A 22,414-nucleotide genomic window follows, 5' to 3' on the forward strand; every position below is an offset into this window, starting at 1 on the left:
AATAGCAAAAGTTATCACAGAGTTAAGATTAGGACTCAACAACCTTTATTTTGGGAGATGGATGCTCCTTCAATCTGTGGGGTGTCTGGTCCCTCAAGGGAGAGTCTCTGGCGCTTCAGCTCCTGCAGTTCATGCCCTTGCTTCTCCTGTTCCTTAAGCAGTTTGCAGAGCATGCTATTTTGATTTTGCTGTTCTTCTTTCATTTGATCCATAGCTTCTTGCAGCTTGGTGATAGATGCTTCTAGGCGGGTCTAGTAGTCAATTTGATGGATTTCTGGGAGAAACTCATGCGCCCTCCTTTTGATGGAGTTATCTTACACTTGTTGCCCTTCCATTGACTTCTTGGTGATTGGGTGGTCGACTGGGATGAACTCACCTACTCCCATCTTTACCCCCGCGTCTTTACATAGCAGAAAAATCAAGCTTGAGTAAGCCAATTTGGCTTCAGTGGAGTTCTTATTTGCAATTTTGTAAAGCTCACAAGAAATCATATGATGAATCTCCACTTCGTTTCCCAGCATAATGCAGTGAATCATCACTGCTCTTTTGACAGTGACCTCAGAGCGGTTGCTGGTGGGCAATATGGAACGCCCAATAAAATCCAGCCAGCCCCTAGCAACTGGTTTGAGATCCCCTCTCTTGAGTTGGTTTGGGACACCCTTTGTGTTGGTTATCCACTTGGTTCCAGGGATGCATATGTCCTCTAGAACTTGGTCCAAGCGCCTATCTAATCTCACCATCCTCCTGTTAAAGGATTCTGGGTCGTCTTGTAGTTGAGGCAGCTTGAAGATCTCTCTTATTTTGTCAAGGTGGAAGTAAATAATCTTCCCTCTGACCATAGTTCGAAAGGTATAGAAGGCGGTTCCAGTCATTCTCTACTTATCTGTTTGCCACAGATTTGAGTAGAATTTCTGAACCATGTTTCTTCCCACCTTTGTCTCAGGATTAGCTAGAATTTCCCAGCCTCTGTTTCGAATCTGTTCTTGGATTTCCGGATATTCGTCTTCTTTCAGATAGAATTTAACTTCCAGGATCACTGACCTCAGACCCATTATTTTGTGGTAATGGTCTGCATGTTCTTTGGTTAAGAACTTCTCTTGATTCCAAAGTGGTTTTGGAATATTCTCTTTCTTGCCTCTTGAAGTGGTTTGTTTTCCCTTAGGAGCCATGATCTTAGTGAGTCTTAGCTTAGTGATCACGAAAAACACACCAAACTTAGAGGTTTGCTTGTCCTCAAGCAAAAGAAAGGAAAGGAGAGGAAGAGAAGGAGAGCCAAATTCGAGATGTGGAGGAGAGGGGGTGGCCGAATGTGAATTTAAAAGGGAGGGGGTGGGTTCAAAAATTTTGAAAAAGATATAATAGAAGATGTGATTTGTAAAAGATAAGTATGATAGGAAAGGGATGCAATTTTAAAATTGAAAAGATATGAGAGAGATTTGAAAAAGATAATCCTAAATTTGAAAAGATAGTATGATGAGTTGAAAAAGATTTGAAAAGAAATTAAAAAGATATATGAGTTTTGAAAAAGATTTGAAAAGAAGTTGAAGAAGAATGAAGAAAGATTTTTAGGATTAAGAATTTTTTGAAATTGAAATTGAAAGATGAGAATTTGTAACATGTTCATGCAAGAAATTATGGCGTCCATTCTGGCATTTAACGCCCACTTGTTGCTTCTTTTGGGCGTTTAACGCCCGGCCAGGTACTCTGGCTGGCGTTAAATGCTAGGAAACTTTTGTCACTGGGCGTTTTTCTAAACGCCCAGGAGGCTGCAGTTCTGGTGTTAAACACCCAGAATGGTACACATTCTGGCATTTAACGCCCAGAAAGATATCTTCACTGGAGTTAAATGCCCAGAATGGTGCCCATTCTGGCGTTTAACGCCCAAAATACCCCTTACTGGCGTTTTCTTGCCAGTGAGCTCTTTTTCTCTGTGATTCCTCTGCCTTATGTCCTGAATCTTCATCTCTCTGGATTATTCACTAAAATGTATTATCTAAAATAAAATTAAATTACAAATAATATAAACTCATGGCTGGGTTGCTCCCAGCAAGCACTTCTTTATTGTCTTTAGCTGGACCTTACTGAGCTTTAATCTAGTCTCAGTCTTGAGCATTCTTGCTCAACATTGCCTTCAAGATAGTGCTTGACTCTCTGTCCATTAACAATGAACTTTTTGTCAGAGTCAATATCTTGAAGCTCTACATATCCATATGGTGACACACTTGTAATCACATATGGTCCCCTCCACTGGGATTTTAATTTTCTAGGGAATAATCTGAGCCTAGAGTTAAATAACAGAACCTTCTGTCCTGGTTCAAAGACTCTAGATGACAATTTTCTGTCATGCCACCTTTTTGCTTTCTCTTTGTAAATCTTAGCATTTTCGAAAGCATTGAGTCTGAACTCTTCTAGCTCATTCAGCTGGAGCAATCTTTTCTCTCCAGCTAATTTAGCATCAAGGTTTAGGAATCTAGTTGCCCAGTAGGCCTTATGCTCCAGTTCCACGGGCAGATGACAGGCCTTACCATAAACAAGCTGGTATGGAGAAGTTCCTATAGGAGTCTTGAATGTTGTTTTGTATGCCCACAGAGCATCATCCAAGCTCTATGCCCAATCCCTTCGATGGGCATTTACAGTCCATTCCAGGATTCTTTTTAGTTCTCTATTAGAGACTTTATCTTGCCCATTTGTCTGTGGATGATATGGAGTTGCTACCCTGTGGCTAACTCCATATCGGACCATAGCGGAGTAAAGCTGTTTGTTGCAGAAATGAGTGCCCCCATCACTGATTAGCACTCTAGGGACACCAAATCTGCTGAAGATATGTTTCTAGAGGAACTTCAGCACTGTCTTAGTATCATTAGTGGGTGTTGCAATTGCCTCCACCCATTTAGATACATAATCTACTGCCACCAGAATGTAAGTGTTTGAGTATGATGGTGGGAAAGGCCCCATGAAGTCAATACCCCATACATCAAACAACTCAATTTCTAAGATCCCTTGCTGAGGCATGGCATAACCGTGAGGCAGATTACTAGCTCTCTAGCAACTGTCATAGTTACGTACAAACTCTCGGGAGTCTCTATAGAGGGTAGGCCAGTAGAAGCCACATTGGAGGACTTTTGTTGCTGTTCGCTCACTTCCGAAATGTCCTCCATATTGTGATCCATGGAAATGCCATAGGATCTTCTGTGCCTCTTCTCTAGGTACACATCTACGGATTATTCCGTCTGCACATCTCTTAAAGAGATATGGTTCATCCCACAGGTAGTACTTTGCACCAGAAATTAATTTCTTTGTTTGCTGCCTGCTGTACTCTTTGGGTATGAATCTTACAGCCTTATAGTTTGCAATGTCTGCAAACTATGGTGTTTCCTGAATGGCAAAGAGTTGCTCATCCGTAAAGGTTTCAGAGATCTTAGTAGGGGGGAGGGACGCCCCTTCTACTGGTTCTAACCGAGACAGGTGATCTGCTACTTGGTTCTCTGTCCTTTTTCTGTCTCTTATTTCTATATCAAACTCTTGCAGAAGCAACACCCATCTTATGAGCCTGGGTTTTGAATCCTGCTTTGTGAGTAGATATTTAAGAATAGCATGATCAGTGTACACAATCACTTTTGATCCTACTAAATAGGATCTAAACTTGTCAATGACATAAACCACTACAAGCAGTTCCTTTTCTGTGGTTGTGTAATTCTTCTGTGCATCATTTAGAACACAGCTAGCATAATAAATGACATGCAGAAGCTTATCATGCTTCTGTCCCAATACTGCACCAATGGCATGGTCACTGGCATCACACATCAGTTCGAATGGTAATGTCCAGTCTGGTGCAGAAATGACTGGTGCTGTGACCAACTTAGCTTTTAGAGTCTCAAACGCCTGCAGACACTCTGTGTCAAATATAAATGGCGTGTCAGCAGCTAGCAGAGTACTTAGGGGTTTTGCAATTTTTGAAAAATCCTTTATAAACCTCCTATAGAATCCTGCATGCCCCAGAAAGCTACCTCCTATAGAATCCTGCATGCCCCAAAAAGCTTCTGATTGCCTTAACATTGGCAGGTGGTGGTAATTTTTCAATTATCTCTACTTTAGCTTGATCCACCTCTATTCCCTTGTTCGAAATTTTGTGCCCAAGAACGATCCCTTCAGTCACCATAAAGTGACATTTTTCCCAGTTTAAAACTAGGTTAGTCTCTTGGCACCTTTTCAGAACAAGTGTTAGATGATCAAGACAGGAGCTGAATGAGTCTCCATATACTGAGAAGTCATCCATGAAGACTTCCAGAAATTTTTCCACCATATCAGGGAAGATAGAGAGCATGCACCTCTGAAAGGTTGCAGGTGCATTGCACAGACCAAAAGGCATCCTTCTGTAGGCAAACACTCCAGATAGACATGTGAATGCTGTTTTCTCTTGATCCTGAGGGTCTACTGCAATTTGGTTATAGCCTGAATAGCCATCCAAAAAGCAGTAATAGTCATGACCTGCTAGTCTTTCTAGCATCTGGTCTATGAATGGTAAAGGAAAATGATCCTTTCTGGTAGCTGTATTGAGCCTTCTGTAGTCAATACACATACGCCACCCTGTAACTGTTCTTGTAGGAACCAGTTCATTCTTTTCATTATGAACCACTGTCATGCCTCCCTTTTTGGGTACAACTTGGACAGGGCTCACCCAAGGGCTATCAGAAATAGGATAAATAATCCCAGCCTCTAGTAATTTAGTGACCTCTTTCTGCACCACCTCCTTCATGGCTGGATTCAGCTGCCTTTGTGGTTGGACCACTGGCTTGGCATTATCCTCCAAGAGGATCTTGTGCATGCATCTGGCTAGGCTAATGCTCTTAAGATCACTTATGGACCACTCAAGAGCTGTCTTGTGTGTCCTTAGCACCTGAATTAGTGCTTTCTCTTCTTGTGGCTCTAAAGCAGAGCTTATGATCACAGGAAAAGTGTCACCTTCTCCCAGAAATGCATATTTCAGGGATGGTGGTAGTGGTTTGAGCTCGGGTTTAAGAGGTTTCTCCTCTTCCTGAGGAGTTTTCAGAGGTTCTTTTGTTTCCTCTGGTTCCTCCAGATCAGGCTGAACATCTTTAAAGATGTCCTCTAGCTCTGATTCGAGACTCTCAGCCATATTGATCTCCTCTACCAGGGATTCAATAATATCAACGCTCATACAGTCTTTTGATGAGTCTGGGTACTTCATTGCCTCAACAGCATTCAGCCTAAACTCATCCTCATTGACTCTCAGGGTCACTTCCCCTTTTTGGACGTCAATGAGGGTTCGTCCAGTTGCTAGGAAAAGTCTTCCTAGAATGAGAGTTGCACTCTTGTGCTCCTCAATTTCCAGCACTACAAAGTCAGTGGGAAATGCAAATGGCCCAACTGTGACAATCATGTCCTCAATCACGCCTGATGGATATTTAATGGAGCCATCAGCAAGTTGAAGACAGATCCGTGTTGGTTTGACCTCTTCAATCAAACCAAGCTTTCTGATAGTGGATGCAGGGATTAGGTTGATGCTTGCCCCAAGATCACATAGAGTTGTCTTGGTGCAAGCCCCTTCCAATGTGCATGGTATCATAAAACTCCCAGGATCCTTAAGCTTCTCTGGTAAGCTTTTTAGGATGACTGCACTGCATTCTTTAGTGAGAAAAACTTTTTCATTTTCTCTCCAATCCTTCTTATGACTTAAGATCTCTTTCATGAACTTAGCATAAGAGGGTATTTGCTCAAGTGCCTCTACAAACGGAATCTTTATTTCAAGAAATTTGGTAACTATCTAAGGCTCTTAAATCCTGAATCTAATGCTACTCAACACTTCGATTTCTGTCTCACTACAATTCACTTTCTACCTCTTCCAACCCTCCATAACACCGTGGAACAACCTTCAGCGTCACTTCCGCCAGCATGAGGGATCTCTCAGTTTCACACACATACAAAGCATACAAGGAAAGAACAATTATGGATAGCAAGTAAAACATATAGGACAAGTAGTAGTTAAGTACAGATAAATAATTAGGCAAACAAATACAAATGCATACTGAAACAAATCATACAAATGCACATGATGCATGCCTATCCTGGCCGTGAGCTCATGTGTCAGTTATACTGTCAGAACCCGACACATTTCGATAGCTAACCCGGATGTCGTCTCTCATCTGCGCATCTCCAGGAGGCATAACATCGGGGGATTAGTGCCCTACCATCTTCTCCTGGAGGCATACACCAGGGGGAATAAATCGGGGGATCAGTGCCCTACCACCTTGCAGACAGAAAGCGAGAATGTGAGGGAAAACGTCAGGGATTAGTCCCCTACCACCTTCCTCACATCCCACAAAACACAAACACTAGGAATGCGGGGGAATAATTCGAGGGATTAGCGCCCTACTACCTTTCCCACATCTAATACAACACAATCACAGAGAATTCGGGGGGAAAAAGATCGAGGGATTAGCGCCCTACTGCCCTTCCCACATCCAACACATCAATATCATCACAACTCATTAATCTCCTCTCATTCAATGTTACCAACACTTCATTAATTTCATTATCATTTCACGACTCCTTCTCAACATCCTCTCAACTTATTTAACAGACCCATCCTCACTCTAAGACTTAAAAAACTTACTAACGGACCTTAAACAAGTGTAAAGGAGGTTTGGAAAGTAGATGATTGACTTAACATTCAAAAATCTCATTTTTGGCGAGTCCGCGTACGCGAGGTTTCAAAACAGGGGGAGTACTCGCGTCGTGTGCATACTCTCGCGTACACGACTTTTCAAAATTGGGTTCCGTGTACGCAGGCCTTGCCCCGCGTGCGTGAGATTACAAAACAGTGAGCATAGCTTGCGTCGCGCGTGCAGGTCCTATAGGCGACACTCCTTTTTGCCCCAAAAGTTGTTAAGTCATTAAAAATCGGTTTTATACACCTAACTTCCGACGTTTATAACTTTCTCTACAAAACTCCGATTTTCACAAACTTTAAACCGTTTTGAAGCTCTTGAGATTATCTTTAATTTGAAATATATTTCATTCAAATCCAAAATATGAGGCTCAAGTTATGATCCACCAAAGTATGTTAAAAATCTATTTTTACCAAAAGAGTTCAAAACCGCTATTTTCCAAACTCTCAATTTCAAAACCAATGTTCACACCTTAAAACAACTTCAAATACACTCAAAGCAATTCTCTATCCATTTTATTCCTTCCATAACCTCCCAATACTCAATTTTATCAATTTTTGCCCCACAATTAATAGCCAACAACAACATAATTTATTAATAATTCATATTACCACATCTCCACATTCATTGCTCAAACTTATAATTCTCATCATCATACACATTCTACATTGCAATCTCACCAACCATCATCAAGACTCATATCACTTCAATATTATCAATAATTTTTCATACAATTCAATATATATATATATATATATATATATTAACTCCATCATACATATCATGCATCAACTTTATATATAAACTTCACCCACACTACTCACCACACTCATAGGTACATATAATCCATCAAGTTCAACAATTCTAGAGTTAAATAAGCTTCATATATCACTCAAATAACAAGATAAAGATAGAAAATCATCACTGAATTTACATATTACAAAATTAAGCACAAAATTACCACAAACTGGCTTATATGAACACCAAATCAAGCACAAACATATTCTAACTATTCCTAACCCTTACTTCTTATGTAATTCAGTTATTAAACCTTTCACACACTAGAAAATGTGCACACAAGGACAAAAACACACTTGGTGGTGGTGAGTTTCGTTTTTGGCCTAAAGTGTCACAAAACGTTGAAATTCAACCACTTTGAGCTCGAATCTCTCTAACTCCTTAGGCGTGCCTATGGGTGCTTCAAGATAAGTTCTCTATACATGGAGGAGAGTAAGAATTCATTGTGGCTACTATTTTTAAAAAAAATAAAAAAGGAAAGGAGAAAGAACAAGAGTTTACATTGCCGAAATTTCGATATAAACACAAGAATTAGCGAAAATAGGAAAGGATTTGTGTTTGTATGATTGAGCACTTGAAGAACACATAAAGAACAATGGAATAAGAGTTGAAATAGGGGTTGGACAGAGAACAAATGCAAAAATTTTCTCTCTTTTCTCTCAAGAATTCGGTTAAAAGAGTGTAAAAATGTGTAAAGTGTTTTGGAATTTTGTGGTCAATGCTTCCTTAAATGAAAAATTAAAGTCTTGCTGAATTTATGATGATAAACGAGGCTGAAATTTTTGTGGTCAAAGGCTGGGCTTAATGAAGAAGGGGCGTGAAAACGAGGAAGCTTGGTCAGCACTTGCGTGTCGAACTTATCCACAGTTGACCGCAATTAGTCACTCGAGGTTAAAAACACAGCAAAAGGGGTGAAAGGTTGAGATAGTCTTGACCCAGAGGCTGAGAAGGAGAGATAAGTTACTTGGGTGAAAAGTAAGAAGATTTGAGATTTCTAGGAGTGATTTGCAAAATACTAGTTAGAAATTTGGTTCGGAGTAAATTTTACTACATGGTAAAATAATTAATGGCTAAGATTTATTATTAAAGAAATAAATCATGAATGGATGTCTAATATTAATCTTGGGACACAATTACCAAGGTAAAAATTATTTTTACTACTGGTTTCGAAGTTTTGGGTTAAAAGAGATTTTCTTGGCGCACGCAAAACCGTCACTAAAAGTGAATTTTCGGCTCAAAAAGTCTCTAATGAGAAAAATAAACCAATGGTAAGCTAATATTTATTATTTATTAGTTAAACTTGACTTAGGAAGATTAAGGGTTAGTTACCATAGTTATCAGAATCGAACTGGTAATCAACTCGGTCACACAACCGGATCACCAGAAGATTGGTTCAATCGGTGGGTCACTAATTAAACCGATTGATGCAGTCTAATTAAATATAAATATAAAATTATAAAGAAATAAGCTTAAAATTAAAAATTCAAAAGTTTGTCTTCACAAACACACTAACAAAAATTAAGTATTAATTCATTAACATAACTAATATTGAATATAAATAAATTAGTTACTAATACAAAATATTTTCTCAATTTAAATAAAGAGAAAAAAATAACACAATAAGTAAATTAAAATTCAATGATGATTTATGGCAACAAAAAATTTAACTAAAAAGATGATTTACAGCAACAAAATCATGTTCTGTAAAATGACTGAAACCTTTTTAGCAATGGCAGACTTGAATCAGCTACATCTATTGCAGGCCTTGCTACCATCAGGCATGAGTTGTGTTCCTACTCATTGAACCATCCTACTTCATTCCTCAATATAGCTACCATAAACAAATCAAATTCACATTAACAATATTACATTTTGTTTTAACATCAATTAATTAGTATTAGTCACTTAATTAAGTGTTTGCAAGCATTCTTCTAACTCTAGTAGTGAGGTTCTCATCCATACTTAATTTAGCCAAGTGATTATTTCACCAAGACAACAGTAGCTTTAATCTTTATTATAATCAATAACAAATTTAACTCAGTCATGATTTTCAGTAACAAACAAATTCAAGTGAGTGATTATTATAGCAACGAATTCAACGTTCAATCAAAAACAAATTCATTCAGCAATGAATAAATTGAAGTTAAGTGATTATTTCAGCAAGACAACAAATTCAATGTTCAGTGATAATCAGGAACAAATTGAAGCAACACATAAAATCAAACTGCAGTGATGAATTATAGCAATAAAATCAAAACAGAAAAAAATGAGGAGTTTGTTGGAACTCACCAAATCAAGTTGCGCCAAGGAAGTTGACGGCGAGGCTCCAAGCAAGAAGACAAACAAGACCAACCCACCAAACCTGCTACCTCTGCTTTCAGCGACGACGAGCATAGGAGAAGGCGCGCGACTGGGTTTCGTATGGTTCTGTTTGGTTCTGCCACCTGCGAAGCGAGGCCAGGAAGGCGGTGACTGAGCTTGTAACAGTGAGGACACAGAGCATGACGAGCCTGATTCCAAAACGGTGAGTGCTAGACCGAGAGAGAAGTGACACACCGGAGACGAGAGTGGCGTGAAAGAGGTGAGAGAGCTTGAGGGAGAGAGTAGCGAGAAAAAGAACCCAGAAGAGAGACGTTGAGGACATTTGAGGTTGGGGGTGAGGTTGGGGTGTCAGGTATTAAAAAAAATAAATAAATAAACACAACCTGGATCGGGTTAAATTAACCAGCCAAGTCACTGGGTTTAATGAAAATTTGTCGGGTCGAACCAGGTCTCACTGGGTCTGCTACATAGTCGGTTCAATGAGTGGTTTGGCCCGGTCAAGTGACCAGATGACCGGGTTTCTGATCGAACCGATCAGGTCGAACTGGGTTTGATAACAATATTAACTACCTTCATCAAGTCAATGTTGACCTTATTAATGGTCTTTTTTTATTTCATTTTTCATTTTTTTTCTTTTTTTTTTACCATTCGGCCAGCTTCACTATTTTTTATTGGGCCGTGGTTCGAAATTTTGCGAAATAAATTTTAAAATAATCAGAAAAACCTGTTTAGCAAAAATCGGATTTTTACTGAAGATTCCTTTAAAAAATGACTGGGATCAGTCTATCCCACCTTGTCAAACCCTACGATTTCGGTGAAGTAGGTTTTGCGAGTTTAAAATCTCACTCCAATTCGCCTTTTGGCAGTTTTAGTAGGTTAACTCGACGAATTCGATCCGCTTTGCCAGAACTAAGGATTCAATTTTCACTATAGTGCCGTAATTCTTTCATTTTGATTGTTATCTTTCTCTATCTCAACTGTCAACATAGTAAGTTTATGTCAAAGAAGATTTTTAATTCCATCTTGGGTTTAACTGTTTAAGAACTCTTTTATTCGATTTTAATTTGATCGACATATTAAAAATGTCCTTATTAATACCTTTAATAATTTACTAATAATAATGAGATTATAACAAATAATTAAGTATTATATATTCTTACTAGTAAATTATATAAAAAAAATTATAATTATCACATGTCAACAATATATTTCATACAATTATCACATGAGTATCTCTATTAACGGTGTAGATTCTCAAGAATATAATTGAAATATATTTAAAACATTATAAATTTTTTTATTAATATGTCATATTTTCTAAAATTTATTATCAAAATGCCACCCTTTTGAAATTAATTACTAAATGTCAATTTTTTGCTAAGGTGGTAGTAGATTTGTTATTTTATTTTATAAAAACGCTATTTGTATACCAAAATCAGTCACTAATATATTTGTGTATAAATATATGTGTAGTTTAATTTATTTTTAAGGGCAAATGATTTTATTAAACCTAATGGATTTCAATATGTCCTGAATGTTCCAAATAAAAAAATGCAACGCCAAAGTCCCAAACCACATTTCTATATAAATCGAATTGAGTGAATTCGATTTAGTGAAACATGTAGTAAATCGGATGAAATTGATTTGAATTAGGTAAAAAACGAAGTTCAACTAAAATAAAATCAAATCAATTCGATTTAAAGTTCTCCTACTAAATCGAATTAAGTAGGATCGATTTAAAGATGAACTTAAATCAAATCAATTCTATTTATGAATGAACGTAAACCGAATCGATTAAATTCGATTTACACATGCACCAACGTTAGAGTAAATCGAAGTTAAATGTTTTAATTTTTACAAAGCAATGTGGTATATAAAAACGAGCTCTTACATGAAATTTTGTAAAAGAGTGAGATTCACAATGGCTAGTGATCAGAGTTTTGTAGCTCTTGTGCACTATAGAGGGTCCATTAAGAAGAAAACGCGATCAGGAATTAAGTTCACCGACAAGAACCCGCTGAGTGTTTTTCTCAAACCTTCGACCAGTTTCGCTGAGTTTAAGAATCATATACTCCAGAGACTAGGACTGCATGGCGTGAAACGGGTGGAGAAGTTGTTCTATAGAATTCCGATTTTTGTGTTACGCGATGATGTAAAGTATGATTCATTCGTTATTAGCAGTGATGAAGATATGCAAGTGCTGTTTCATTGTCGCCGTCAGTTTCCTAAGGTGAGGACTCCAGAGTTATTGGCGAAGCTTGTGGATGTGGCATCTAGTTCCGGAGGTTCGAACAAGAATCTGCACTCCATAGGACATCTAGCCAGCTCTAGTGCATTGCCTGTTGGATCCTCATCAGCATTGCCGGTGATTGCACCCGAGCCTGATTTAGTGGCTTCACCATCCTTTGTCGTCAATCTGAATCGCATCAATGGCCTCCTTCAGCCAAATCCACTCACACTGGCTAGATCATGTCCCAACACGCTGCCTCCTAGCAACTCTACAGTTGTCTGGAACATCAGGCAACTGGTCCATGTCCGGGACTTGTCCGGGGCCTCGCTTAATCACCTGAGCTGGTATCGCAGCTACCCTAAGGTCAGCTAGGATGAGCTCAGGCGATAAAAACCTCCTGCCATGCTGATACATGATGTAGGACCAAACGTGGTTTCGGAATTTTACAAAATAGGTTTTTCGTTACAAGTATAGCTCCGAACCAACAATTGATCCAAATCAAAATTTAATCCAAGATATTGTCACAATTCAAATCAATTTAACCGACAGTATTTAGACTCCCAGGTCGTTATCCCTAGGAACTAGTGACAAAGAGCGCATAAAATTGGTTGTGAGAGGCAAAGGGTGTTCAATGATAAAGAAGCAAACAACTAAAGAAATCAAAGAATGATTCAAAATTATAATTAATAAACTAATAAAGGAATAAAGTAACTATGTATGTAATATAGACAAGTAATGCTATAAAGTGATGGAAAAGTGGTTCAAAACATGAATGAAACCTTGACTTGGGATGAGTAATGGAATCCCTTCCTTGCCATAACCACAACTATGATAATTATGATGGATTAATCTCACTAAGTCAACCCTTAACATCGAAGGATAGGTCAAGTGAGCATAATTGTCATTAATCCACAAATCCTAGCTAACTTACCAAATTAATTGGTAAAAAGCTAGCGTTAGTGGAAATAATAACAACTAACAACCCAAGAATTATCACTAAATGTTGGACATTATGGCTCTAGTAATCCATAAACTCATTTTCCCCAAGCCAAGGGGTGGAAATTACCCCATAATCAAAATTGGCATTTCATCAAACATATAGTGGGCATAAACATAAAACATGGTAAAATTGGGAAAATGATGAAACTTATGAACCACAAATGATCACAATCAACAATAATAACTCAAACAAACCTAAAATAACCATCAAACATCAAATTCCTCAACTAGAAGTCCAAAATTGCAAAACTATGTATATATTGACAAAGGGAATTAAAGTGTAAGAAAATGTAGAACAAATAGTGTAATAAAGAGAGAATTAAAGAAATACTTACAATAAAATTGCTAGGATCCAAAATCAAAACTTGAACTATAAAATCCTACAAACCCTAATCAAGAACCATAAGGAAATTGAGAGAAGAAACCTAAGCTAAACTATCCTAAAACTACTCCTAAAGTGTATTCTATGAAGTATGGTCATGTATGTTATGATGTGTGGTTGCTTCCCCCTTCATATATCATCCAAAATCAGCTTCAGCCTTCCAGAAATGGGCCAAAAAGTCCTCAAAATCACGAGCCACGTGACTTTTTAATGAAGTCACGCGCTGGTACCTGTACGCACACATGCTAATTTTTCTCCTGCGCATACGCACAGAAGTTGTGCATAGGCACACTTGCTGATTTCCATTCTGTGCATGGGCACAGCTTGTGTGTGGGCACAGGTGCTGATTTTGACCTTTGTGCGTGGGCACAGAAGGTGTGCGTGGGTTTTTGTGATGAAATCCACTCAAATCAAACCAAAATATATCGTCAAATATGGATTCATCAATTCCCCCACACTTAGACAATAGCATGTCCTCATGCTAATCATGATCAAAGGAGAAGTATAGAAGGACATGCAACTTATTTAATGCATCTACCTACATGCATGTATACTATATGCTCGCTCTCTCTCTCTCTCTCTCTCTCTCTCTCTCTCTCTCTCTCTCTCTCTCTCTCTTTCTATATATATATATATATATATATAATGTATTATGAGTTTGGTGAAAACAAACCAACGAATTCCAAGCAAGAGCATAGACATCTAGGGCTCAGCAAAGAAACGGCTCAATGCAATCACAATCTAGAGAATTGATTTAGCTCATCAAAATGAAGCAACTTGCAAGAATACATGATAAGAAGTATGGAAACATAGAGTTGAGTGATCGAACCCTCATTAGGTGTGTATACACTCTCAACGCTCGGTGTTTTAGGGTTTAATCACTCAAGTCTCCTTCTAATCATGCTTTCAAGGATTTGCTTTTCATCTAACAATCAACAAATATGTGATGCGTGAGTGCAGGTATCATGGGATCTTTAGAGGGATGTAATGGAGTTAGGGTTAAGGTATGATAAATATGGCTAAGTGGACTAAGGAATTGGATCTTTGATTAACTCAAGTGCCCCACTCAACCTATATTAACCAAATAGCAAAATATGCAACCTAACTTCCCATAATCACACTTTTTATACACATTCATGCATCTTTTTCATCCAAATCCACATATACATTTTTTATTCATTTTTTTCTTTGGGATAACTTTTGTCCCACCTTATTATTATTATTATTATTTCATTTTTTTTCTTTTTCTTTTTCTAGGACAAATGCATATGGTTAAAGCAAATTGATACATGAATGTGCATCTATTTTTCCAAATTTTCAATGAATACCCTAAAAATACTTTTATGTCTCTACCGATGCTTCCTAAAATTCCCCCCACACTTAAATGAAACACACTCCTCAACTTAAGCTAATCAGAGATGCAATTTAAGGTAATTCATGGTTTTTCGCTTGGAGTTGTGATGTGCTAACAATTAAAACAAAGGGGATTAAAAATCTCAAAAGGGGTTAACAAAGGTAGATGCAAGGGTAAGTTCATATGGGTGAGTGAGTCTAATTCAAAAATGGTCTCAATCATGCTAAATGCATTCAAAATATCAAACATTGAAAATAAAAAATCAAGCAAAGCCAAGATTACAATCATAGAAGGAGCATAGCACACAATGAACAAAATTTGTGGTTATAATGTGTAACCACTCATTAAGGCTCAACAACTTACAAGGTTGTTTTGTTCTATCACTCTTCTATGTTTCACAAAAAATTCATTCAAGCAAGTTTTTAAAAACAATTTTTCCAAATCAATTCCATAGATCGCCCTAGAAACAAAATTCTTGGAGATCTTTGTTGTTTTTTACCAAAATTATTTCCTATATATGTATGTATGTATGTTGTGATGGATGCAAAGTTTTCAAAATTTCTTAGTTCTTCTCCTAATTTTCAACATCACAAAAAACTAACATGAACAATTAGGATCAAAATTGAACTAAGCATTATGCTATTCACATCATCCAATTACAACCAATATCTATAAGCTATATATCAAGCAAAAGCAAAAATGCCAAAAGCAATAACTAGAAATAAACTAAGATATATATATATATATATATATATATATATATATATATATATATATATATATATATATACCAAAAGAAAAAATGCAATGCAACAGTTAAAAACGCTCCAAATATCTACAAGAAACATAATCAAAGAAAACAAAAATAAAGTGCAAAGTATTCGGAAAAGAAAATTTACGCCCCAAAAAATAGCGAATCCTCCCCCACACTTAAGCGTTGCATGGTCCTCCGTGCACGAACACAATCCGGGGAGAATGGCTCTAAAGCGCTCCACCTTCAGCTGACGGATGCGGGGCTCGGGTTGCATGGAAATTTCCAAGTTTAATGCATTCTCGGCATCTCCATCCTCAGTGTCCTCCTCCTCTCCCGGATCCTTGTCGTTATGTCTTGATAGCAAGAATTGTATTGGTTAGGAATTTCTCAATGAAATCTCGTTGCAAGCATAGCTCCAAACTAACTAACAACTCACATCAAATTTAGTTTTGGTTTTATCACATGTACAAACCCCAATAAAAATTTAACCGAAGTATTTAGACCTCGGTTCGTCTCACAAGGAATTGCAATGAAGTGGTCAATTATTGGCTATGAAGGAATATGGGGGTTTGATTTGTAAAAGGGACGAGAAATTAAATGGGCAAGAAAGTAGATGGCAAGAAAATTAAATCAAGTATGCAATTAAAGAAAGCAATCAATAAAGAGAGACATTCATGGCAAAGATTGAGAATATAAACTTTCTATCCTAGTCATACAATGATTAATTCATCCTATTTAGTCAACTCCGGCAAATGGAAGAAGGTATCATGTCATCTTCACATAGGGAGAACGTCAAACAAGACTAGTTAATCATATCACAATAATAAACAAGAATTTATCCTATTACGTCATCCCCGACGATGGAAGAAGGTATCATATTATCCTCACACTCGAAGAAAGTCTAATAAGACTAGCTAATCTCAATCTAAAAGTCCTAATCAACTTACTAATTGAATTAGCAAAAGATTAGCGTCATTGGAAACAATATTAGCTAACAACTCTAGATCACCAACATAGATTGGGTTTTCATGACTCAAGATTGCCTAATTACTCTTTTCAAGCCAAGAATACTCAAAGAGCTACTCTAACATCCAACCAAGCATTTTGTCAAACACTTGGAAGGCATAAAAGGAAAGCATGGTAAATGTGCAAGAAATAGTAAAATCTACCAACTACCAATTGCAAGGAAAGTAAAATTTACAACTCAAATCAACAATAAAAGAGACATCAAACATCAAATTTCATTAAAGGAGATTCAAATCCAACATGAGTGCATGAACATAAGAGAGGCATGAAAGTAAAATTAACAAGAGAACCAAGAAGAATTGAAGCATTAGAACAAGAAATTTTAAAGAAAACAAGATGAAATCAAGTAATCAAATGTAGATCTTAGAGAAATTAACCTAATCCTAACCTAATTCTAGAGAGAAGATGGAGCTTCTCTCTCTAGAAAACTAACTAAAGGCTCATCATGACTAACTAAGTGTTCTCCCCTTTGTCCAAGCTTGAATTCTGCATGAAAGAACCTCATGAATGAGTTGGATTTGGGCCTGGGCAACTCAGAAATTGCCCTCAGCGTTTTCACTTTAATGAGGTAACGTGCGAGTATCGACGCGTATGCGTGGGTCACGCGTACGCGTCGCTTGGCATTTTTCCATCCACGCGTACGCGTACGCGTTGCCATGCGACTTCATATCTACGTGTGCGCGTCCGTCACGCGTGCGCGTCCATGAATGCACTCCAAATCCTTGTTTTTCCATAAGTTCTCCATATTGCATGCTTTCTTCTTCACTCATTTGATCCATTCCTATCCCTTTTCAACCTGAATTCACTAACAAACACATCAAGGCATCTAGTAGAATTAAAGGTGAATAAAAATTACCAATTTAAGGGCCTAAAAAGTATGTTTTTACACTTAAGCACAAAATCAAGGAGAATTACAAAACTATGTTGTTTCATTGAATAAATGTGGCAAAAGGTGATAAAAAATCCCCCCAAATTAAGTACAGGATAAACCACAAAATTGAGGTTTATCAAACCTCCCCACACTTAAACTAAGCATGTCCTCATGCTAAACTCAAGAAAGAAACAAAGGGTATCAACATTTATTTAATGTAAACTACCTAGATGCAACTTATCTAAATGCAACTATCTATATGAATGCAATCACTTAGTCAAAACAAATCACTTCCAAGGAAACATATGTAAGCATAAGGGCTAAAGCACTAGGAATCAATTCAAACCAAACCAAACCTACAATTGTATTGAATTATCAAAAAGATTTTACAAACTTGCATGAAGAAGAATGATCATGGTGAAAACATGTAATTGAGCAATCGAATCCTCACCGGATGTGTATTCGCTCTAGTCACTCAAGTGTTTGGGGTTGATTCACTCAATTCTCTCCTAATCATGCTTTCCAAGATTTATTTTTCATCTAACAATCAACAATTATCCGATGCATGCATACAAATATCATGAGAGCTTTCCCATAGGTTGTAATAGGGCTAGGGTCAAGGTAGGGTCATATATGGTTAAGTGGACTAAAATTTGAATCTTTGATTAACCTAAACTTTCCACCTAACCTATATAACGACCTATACAATTTAGAAGCTAACCTAACTACCCATTCTTCACTTTTCTACACACTCATGCATTCTCTTTTGGATTACAACTCATATGCATTGATTCTTATTGAGCTTTATTTGGGCCATTTTGTCCCCTTCTTATTGCTTTTCTTTTTTTTCTTTTTTTATATATATAATTTTTTATTTTGTATTATTTATTATTTTTTTTTTGCAATAAAGTATATACAAAAGTATCAATGCATATGGTTTTACATTTAATGCATGTGTATGTGCTCAATTCCCAAAATTTTGACAAAAAATGTAAAGATACACTTTCATCCCAACCAATGTTCTCAACTCTCCCAAACTTGAATGATAAGCACTCTCACTAGCCTAAGCTAATCAAAGATCCAAACAAGGGACATATATTGTTTTTCACTTAAGGCTTGTAATGTGCTAACATTAAGAACAAATGGGTTAAGTATAGGCTCAAATTTGGTTACAATGGAAGACAAAAGGTAGGCTATTTGGGTAAGTGAGCTATTTGAAACAATGGCCTCAATCATATAAGTGCATGTATACACAAAATAATAGACATATAGAATCCAACAAATCAAAGATTACAATCATAGAAAGAGAATAATGCACACAAGAATGAAAATAAGTGGTTATATGATGTAACTACACCATTAAGCTCAAATCTCACATGCTTGTATTCTTAGCTCAAAAACATGATCCACAATGTGTATAATTCAAGCAAGTTCTAAAAAAAAAATTTTAATCAATTGGGGTGCCCTAAAGATGAATTTCTTGGAAAATATCATGATTTTGACTAAGCTTAATATATACATATACAATGCAACCAAAAATCCTAAAAGACCTAAAATTGAGATGCAAAAGTGTTGGGATTAGAAATTTGTCACCCAAAAAATTGCTGAGTGGTCGGACGACCTCCCCACACTTAAAAGTTTGCACCGTCCTCGGTGCACTCAAAGATGAGCAAGGGGTACGACGACTTTCCTAGTTGCCACCTTCAGCTGGTGGGTCAACCGGTTGCTGCGTGTTCTTCTCCCGCTTCCATTTTTGCTTATGGGGACTCCTCCATAAAAAATAGAAAGGAGGATAGTAAGAAAAATAAATGCAAAAGCAAGGAAGCGTAAATTGTTGGGATAAGGTAAAAACCACTAGAATGGAGTGAGTGAATTATTGTGACATTGATGAAAAATAGGTGTGTGGGTCCTAGATTGCATGCGGTTTAGAACTCACACCCTAGTATTTAAAAGCCATGTCACAATTATACAATAGAAAGCATACGCTTCACTTATTCTAGTGTGCTTGAGATACTTCAAAAGACTTGTAAGTTAAGATAAGCAAACAAGTAATAAAGAAGCATGAAAGCATCCAAGCAATTAATCAAGCAATTGTGAAATAGATAATGGATGGACATTGGTTGATGTGTAAGTAAACTTAGTGAACAAAATGGTATATGAAACTTATACAACACTCAATGAGACATATTGAAGTTGTTGCAACACCTAAGTGACATAAGGGTGGAAGACATGGGTGCTATGGAACTTAGAAAAGAGACGTAAGAGTTAAAATCAATCACATAGCAAGCATGGTCCACAAAGCTTGAAAAGCTCAAAAATATATCACCAGGTAAGCTTTTGATCCGATTTCACAATTCCAAAATCTCAATGCATGAAATAGGTGATGTTCAATCCTAAACAAGCACCCTAAAAAAAATGCATTGATAATGTACAATTGCCTAACAATGGATGATGGAATGCATGGTAGCCAAAACATGCAATTCAAAAGAGTTAAGAAGCTTAAAGGCAATGTAACATGTACTTGGTATTCACAAATGTTGAACATGAAAACTCAAAACCAAGTACCCAAATGTGTCCTAAACAAAGAAATCCAACAATGAAAATTAAAAACAATGATGTTAAAAGAACATCTCATCAATAATCAGCAGCAAGAAATAGTAACAAGATTAATAATCCAACACTTATAATGAAAAATAGAAAAATAACAAAAAAAATTAAACTAAATAACTACTAATCAACTAACTAAAAGAAATGGTTATAAGTGGTGTTTGGTAGTGTTGGATGATGGTTGAAGAGGGGAAAGAATAGAAGAGAAGAAAGAAGAAGGCAAGAAATGGAAAGAAGAGAAGAAAAGAAGAAGGTTGATGCAGCGTAATCCACGCATACGCGTAGAGGGGCGCGTAAGCGTGGTGAGGTGAAATGGAATCGACGCGTACGCGTAGGTCACGCGTACGCGTAGGTCACGCATACGCGTGGGTAGAGTTGTGCCTCAGGCACAAAGTTAGCATGAGGCGGGCACAACTTTCGATTTCATGTATGGAGGGGTGAAACTTCTGGAACCATGCGTACGCGTGGGGCACGCGTGCGCGTGGATGGTCGAAGATACTTGGGCCACGCATACGCGTGGGCTGGTGCTCTGTTTTTTAAAAGTTTTTCTATATTTTTGCACCAAACCAAGCATTCAAAACCTCCAAACAACTACCAAAATATCATAAAACCTTATTTAACATCCTAGACTCCCAATTAAACTCAAATAATCAAGCTACGCCTTTTAAGACTCCCTCTCCTATACAGAACCTCGGTCACACACCATAGCCATCTTTATGATTGGGTTCTGGATGTTGGACACGTCGATCAACATGATCCAGGTCCCCAGTTGAGCCTTCTTTGGTGACCTTATTGCTAGTGACCAACAAAAAACCTAACAAGCAAACACGCTCTTCGCATTCTTTATGGCAGTAGGAAGCGTGCTAGGTTAATTGGCCACGTTCCTTCATAGATTCTTGACTAAGTTGCCAAACTCAATGCAGCTGCACAGAATATTGCAATGCTCATCATTGGCAGGGTCCTACTTGGAGGAGGCATTGGCTTTGGCAACCAAGTTGTACCCTTGTATCTTTCTGAAATGGCTCCGACAAGGAATCGAGGAGTAGTCAACCAACTCTTTCAGTTCACAACCTGTTTTGGAATCTTGGTTGCAAACCTCATCAACTATTTTACTAACGAAATACATCCCCATGGATGGAGAATCTCGCTGGGCTTGGCAGTTATTCCGGCACTTCTGATGCTTGTTGGAGGTATTTTCTGTGCCGAGACACCTAACAGTCTTGTGGAACAAGGAAGATTCGACGAGGCAAGAAAAGTATTGGAGAAAGTAAGAGGGACTAAGAATGTTGATGTCGAATATCAAGATCTTGTTGAAGCCAGTGAAGAAGCACAGGCTGCCACTAGCCCCTTTAGGACACTCCTGAAGAGGAAGTACAGACCCCAACTTGTGATAGGAGCCTTGGGGATTCCAGCATTCCAGCAACTAACTGGCAATAACTCCATCCTCTTTTATACTCCTGTCATTTTCCAGAGTATTGGGTTTGGTTCTAATGCGTCACTGTTTTCATCTTTTATCACCAATGGAGCTCTCCTCGTCGCCACAATCATCTCAATGTTTTTAGTCGACAAGTTTGGTAGAAGGAAGTTCTTTCTGGAAGCTGGTTTTGAAATGATATGCTGCATGGTAAGTATTATTGCTTGTTTATGCTGCTGTCCTAGTTGTTTATGCTGATTAATTGCTTATTGGACCCTCTGGTTTGGTTGATTTTCAGATTGCTACTGCTGTAGCTTTGGCTCTGGATTTCGGACATGGCAAAGAACTTTCTAAAAGCATCAGTTACTTTCTTTTTATTGTGATATTCTTATTTGTGTTAGCTTATGGAAGATCTTGGGGTCCACTAGGATGGTTAGTTCCTAGAGAGCTCTTCCCATTGGAGATAAGATCAGCAACACAGAGTATAGTAGTGTGTGTCAACATGATCTTCACTGCACTTGTAGCACAGTTGTTCCTCATGTCACTTTGTCACCTCAAATATGGGATCTTCTTGCTGTTTGCTGGCTTAATTGTCTTCATGAGTATGTTTATCTTCTTCCTCTTGCCGGAAACAAAGCAAGTTCCAATTGAAAAAAATTATCTCCTCTTTGAAAACCACCGGTTCTGGAAGAACATTGTAGGACAAAGGGACCAACACCATGGGAAGACAGCTGCTGTTTAAGAGCCTCAATGAAGTTATGTGATGAACGGATAATTTATACGCTTTTTGGCATTGTTTTTAGGTAGTTTTTAGTAGGATCTAACTACTTTTAGGGATGTTTTTATTAGATTTCATGCAAAAATCATATTTCTAGACTTTACTATGAGTTTGTGTATTTTTCTGTGATTTCAAGTATTTTCTGGCTGAAATTGAGGGATCTGAGCAAAAATCTAATTCAGGCTAAAAA

The 22,414-nt window shown here is 37.6% G+C and overlaps 1 pseudogene; it reads left to right on the plus strand.

The window, feature by feature from the left end:
* Window positions 1–19,530: 19,530 nt before the first annotated feature.
* Window positions 19,531–22,188, plus strand: LOC107636249 (sugar transport protein 14 pseudogene; annotated as a pseudogene).
* Window positions 22,189–22,414: the final 226 nt, after the last annotated feature.

This window comes from Arachis ipaensis, chromosome B4 (genome assembly GCF_059453495.1).
Source record: "Arachis ipaensis isolate K30076 ecotype BB chromosome B4, ASM5945349v1, whole genome shotgun sequence".
Taxonomy (NCBI): domain Eukaryota; kingdom Viridiplantae; phylum Streptophyta; class Magnoliopsida; order Fabales; family Fabaceae; genus Arachis; species Arachis ipaensis.